Genomic DNA, 5,463 nt, shown 5'->3' on the forward strand with positions numbered 1-5,463 from the left:
AGCGGTTGTTTTTAACGTCATTTCACAGCAGGTAATTTCCAACACAAGAGGCAAGCAACCCCAGGCGGGCCCTGTAACTGAATTCTACTCTCAGTCCTTAACAGCCAGGCCCCGTCTCCAACCCACTGGCTACAAGAAGTCTTCTAGAAGTCAGAAATGGCTCCTTGTCTAGAACTGGCAGCATACAGCACTGCTTAAAGATGAAAAATTGGTAGTTCACTGGGATTCCTGTGTTGCAAGGTCAGTTTTTGTTGAAGAAAAGTAGAGTATAGCATCCTTCAGGGATCCTTTGTTCATGCAGAGGCATCAGTGGTGGCTACAAATCCCTTGCATTGTAGGTGACTAAGGAAGAAAAGACTTGCACTGCCCCCTTGCCAACGTGAAGCTGTTTAGTATGCAGTTAAGAATAGTGGGGTGGGGGAAGGTTTTTTGCCCTGGTTCTCACACCAGGCACTCATCCAGCCACCCCTTACCAGCTCTTCACCTGCAAGAAGGTGATGTATCCCAACTAAATGTCTGGATCAGTGTCTGGCATCCATAAGCATTTGAGAATGAGTAACTTCCATCCCTACCCCAAACAGCTGGTTGCATATGTGAACCCAAGGCCTTTCTTGGGGACTGGGGACTTGTCTCACCCCTGCCGCCACCCGCCCTCTGCCCAGCATGCCAGAGCCCTCGGGTCCAAGGATCTAGAATAGGCCTGAGGAGAAAGGGGAGCTGGCTAGGAGGTCCCCCCACAGGCCTGAAGCCTAAACTTCTCCTACCAGCTCTGGGGGAAGGAGCGGTTGGCTTACCTATGATCCCTTCTGGGCCATTTGAATTTACCATGCTCGGGTACTGTGTAATCTTTTCCAAAAATATTTTATTATATATTTTTAAAATGCTTAACTATTAAAAATACTACTAAGACAAATTTTATAAGATGTAAGATTCACCTCTGGTTGAGACCGTTAAAAACAAGACAACAGGCCCCAAATAGAGTCGCTTATGTTAAGCCCCATGTCACCAAACCAAGACAACTTAATTACAGTTTCTGCTCTCCTAGAAATGTAATCTTTAACCGGTCAATCAGGAATCACCTGATTCCTAGAATCGCCTGACTCCTAGCACTAGTTAGGTAATCTGCCTGACAGACTCGAAAGGAAAGTAACCTGCTCTAACCACCTGGCTTTTTTGCCTAGTATAACGTCCTTGTTTCTGCTCCCTTCTACCTATAAAAGTCTTTCATTTTGTATAGCTCCTCAGAGCTCCTTTCCATTTCCTAGATTGGATGCTGCCCGACTCAAATTAATTTTTGCTCAAACTCTTAAAACATTTTATATACCTCAGTTTATTTTTTGACAAGACAGAGGTAGAATTCAGTTCTCAGAGAGTTTTTCCCTTCAGAATGAAAAATAACTGAAAGCCATCTCAGAGCAGTGCCTTTCTTCAACTTTGACCTTGCCTACCCTACTCGTCATTAAGCCTCCAATGCCAGCATAGCGCTGGGCACAGAGTAAACCCTCAATAGGTATTTGATGAATACATCAATTGATGTCAAGAAAATGCGGGATACTTACGATCCCCAATTCTGCATTTTCCTAAAGAAAGGGTATTTGGGGCTTCCCTGGTGGCGCAGTGGTTGAGAGTCTGCCTGCCGATGCAGGGGACACGGGTTCGTGCCCCGGTCCGGGAGGATCCCACATGCCGCTGAGCCTGCGCGTCCGGAGCCTGTGCTCTGCAATGGGAGGGGCCACAACAGTGAGAGGCCCGCGTACCGCAAAAAAAAAAAAAAAAAAAAAAAAAAAGAAAGGATATTTGGGTCATGGTATGGTAATGTAATTAAATATATACTTGGTCCTCGTCTATTTCTGACACAGAGCTCCTAAAATCCTTGCAATTTCCTAAGTGACTAGAAGGATGAAGTTTCTTTTTTATGTTAATGAGATGACTTTTGGATCCCCCTAAGGGTGGGAGTTGGTTGCCAGAAGAACTGACCACGTGATTAGAGGCTGAACCTTTTGGTCCCACCCCCTCACCCCCAGGGAGGGGAGAGGGGCTGGAGGTCGAGTCAGCCACCAATGGCCAATGACTTAATCAATGATGCCTATGAAATGAAGCTTCCGGAAAACCCCCAAAAGATAGGGTTTGGAGAGCTTCTGAGCTGGTGAACACTTGGAGATGGGGGGAGAATGATATGCCTGGAGAGGGCATGGAGACTCCATGCCCCTTCCCCATACCTTGCCTTACGAATCTCTTCCATCTGGCTGTTCATATCCTTTTATAATATACCAGTAATCTAGTGAATTAAATGTTTCTCTGAGTTCTGTGAGCTGCTCTAGTAAATTAATCAAACTCAAGGAGGGGTCTTGTTGGAACCTCCAATCGACACTGTAGCTGGTTGGTCAGAAGCACAGGTGATCAGCTGGCCTTATGCCTGGCTTCCAAAGCTGGGGAAGCGGGTAGGCGTGTGAGACTGAGTCCTTAACCTGTGGGATATGATGCCATCTCTGAGTAGGCAATGTCAGAATAGAGCTGAATTGTGGGACACTGAGCTGGTGTCTGGAGACTTGTTGGATAGTGTTGGGAACCACCCTCCCTACTGCCACCAACACCCTCCCCTCGCACAATGGAATGGAATTGGTGCTAGAAACATTCTACATAGAAACCAGCCGGGTATATAATATTTATTGTTCATTAATTGAGGTGATAGACGAGGACCTCTGATTTTAGGCTTGGCTGAGATTCCCAGATGCTTAAAACTGGAGAAAGAAGGAAAGTATCTAACTGGAGTTGTGGAAGCCCAAGATGCTGGGAAATCCTTTTCAGGGCGGCCAGAATGGCCCATGTGATGGGAAGTCATATTTTGACTGAGTCACATTCACACTGAAGACACAGAGAAACAGTCAGCCATGAAATTGATGGCTGAACAGATCAGGTGTCTGGGATGAATCCACAGACCTCCAGATTTGGAAGACTGTAACAGACCCCCGTCTGGGAATGTCAGCTGAAGCCCCAGACCAAGAATATAATTGAGGGAGTTCTCTGATGGCCTAGTGGTTAGAATTCCGGGCTTTCACTGCCGTGGCCTGGGTTCGGTCCCTGATCAGGGAACTGAGATCCTGTAAGCCACAAGGCGTGACCCAAAAAAAAAAAAAGGAAAAAAGAAAGAAAACACCTGTCTGTGGCCCCGGCGTCCTATCCAAGGAAGGCTGGAGGAGCATGGGAATCCTGAGAAGGACACTGGGTGGGCTGGAGGACCCTCGAGAGAAAACAAACTCTGTCCTCCTCCTTCAGGATAGCCCAGTGTGTGGAGAAAGCCTGTGAGGTGAACCAAAAAGCTTTTTCTCCTCCCTCCCAGGCCCCCTCGCCACGCCACCCCCAATCCCCTGCTCCCTCAGGTCTGAATTTGTCTTCCTTTCCTCTCCCCTCCCCCATCCCTAAATAGTAAGGCTTGGCGGCCTCCTCTCAATTGACCTTTGTCTGATTTGGAGGTGGTAGATTTTTGCAAGTGTCAACAACAGTCCCACAGTGAATAAAGATGTGAACTTTCCCCTTTTGTACAAATTGCAAGGCAATCTTCATTGTAACATTACCTCAACTGGGAAATGTAATTCGATAGAAGAAAGAGGTTTGTTAATCTTTCAGATTCCCCCTTTTTTTTTTCTTTTTAAAATTATGTGTTGCCCAAACTGAAAATTGGCACCACCTATGGGTTCTGGATGCAATCAAATCAGGAATGATACTGAGGCCAGCTGGGCCTGACGCAAGAGCCCAGTGGGGTCAAACTGACGTTTTTCTTCCATATTTGATGAGTGGAGAAAAACACTGGTTGTGAATTCTCAATAACCAGAGTCTACTGTACTTTTCTTGCAGACTGGCTGTTGCTGTCCATTTCCCAGTCCTGCTGTTTAGCCAAGTGGGATTCTTATTCACGCCAGTTACGTGGGCGCAGAGGCTGGACTCTTCCTCCAAGGTCATGAGCAGGTACCCTCACTGGTATGAATGTATCACAAGGAAAGGGCATTGTGTAATAAAGAATTTACCCTTTCCCAAAGAGAGATCTGCTCTTTGCCCTCAGCTCCCCAGAGGTGATCTCTAAGCCCTTAGGCTCTCCTGCCTGATAAGAGTGCCTTTGTGTTACAGAACCAAACAGTCCACTTGCCCAGGGGGGCGGTAAAGCCAATCTACTGACACCAGGTTGTGGTGAAGGAAAGTGCAGGGTTTATTGTAAGGCACCAGACAGAGTCCAGTGCAGCTAATGCTCATAACACTTGTACTCAGGGAGGTGTTTTTAAAGGCAAAGTGAGGGAGGGGAGTCCCGGGGTGTGTGATCAGCTCATGCACTGTTCTCTGATTGGTTGGTGGTGAGTGGTGGTAACATTATCAGTCCTTAGGCTCCAGTAGGTCCAGGGGCTATGTGCTCATGGTCATCATGTAGTTCACTTTTTCCATTTGGTGGTGGTTTTGGCATCTGTAAAACAGCTCAGAAAACGTGCATCAGATACTGTTATCTGGGCGCTTCAGAGAGCAGCTAAAACACGGGACATGGGGGGGAGGGGTCTGTCCCCGGCAGGCCCCATAGTGTCCTGATCAGTTACATTTGTTTACCCTCTCCCGACTGCGCCCTATTTGTCTCTTCTCTTGGCTGGTTGTCATCTGTATCTTTTTGCTGTAATAAAGCGTAACTCTGAGTATAATAGCTTTCAGCAAGTTCTGAGGGTCCTTCTAGTGAGTCACTGAACTTGGCGGTGGTTGTGGGGACCCTGAGCTGGCCTCTGGTGTCGCAAGTGAGAGTAGTCTTGGGGACAGTTCCCTGACTTTGCAGGCACTGACTAGGACTCTACGCTCATGGTCTCTGGACTGGACTCTCCTCTCACTGGCTGGGCGAGCTGTTTCGTCTCTCCAAGCCCCTTTGCCTCAGCACTCAGCAGGGAGGGTTATCTGTACCCTCTGGGGGAGGTTGCTGTGGAGGCTGAGATAGGAGTGAGAGGGAGGGCTGTGCAAGTTGTCCAGCTGCACGGAAATGCGCCCACTTGGTGCCGGTGGACTGAGTGCCCTCTCACGTTTGGGCACGTTTGACGATGATGGTGATATTAGTGAGGATCCCAGTCCTACAGTCTGACCGACCTCATCTGTCTAGACAGGGAGGAGAGAGGGGCTGGGGCCAAAGAATAAGCACCTGAAGCCCGAATGGAAGCCATTTCTCTAAAATAAGGTCTTAGGAGCCACTTATTGGAAGTGGTGGAAGGATGCAACCTCTCTGCACACGATGAGACACACCTAAGTGACAATGCACCAAGTCATTCATCAGAAGAGCAGAAACTCAATATCTTGACAAACCACTCTGTGGCGAGGCTGGAAGTGGGCACCACAAAATGGTACAACCTCTGCTGAGGGGAATTGAGCAATAGCTAAGAAAATTACAGAGTATTTACCCTTTGACCTAGAAATAGCACTTCTGGGTACTACCCTCAATTACCT

This window comes from Lipotes vexillifer, unplaced genomic scaffold (assembly GCF_000442215.2).
Source record: "Lipotes vexillifer unplaced genomic scaffold, Lipotes_vexillifer_v1.1 scaffold689, whole genome shotgun sequence".
Lineage (NCBI taxonomy): Eukaryota > Metazoa > Chordata > Mammalia > Artiodactyla > Lipotidae > Lipotes > Lipotes vexillifer.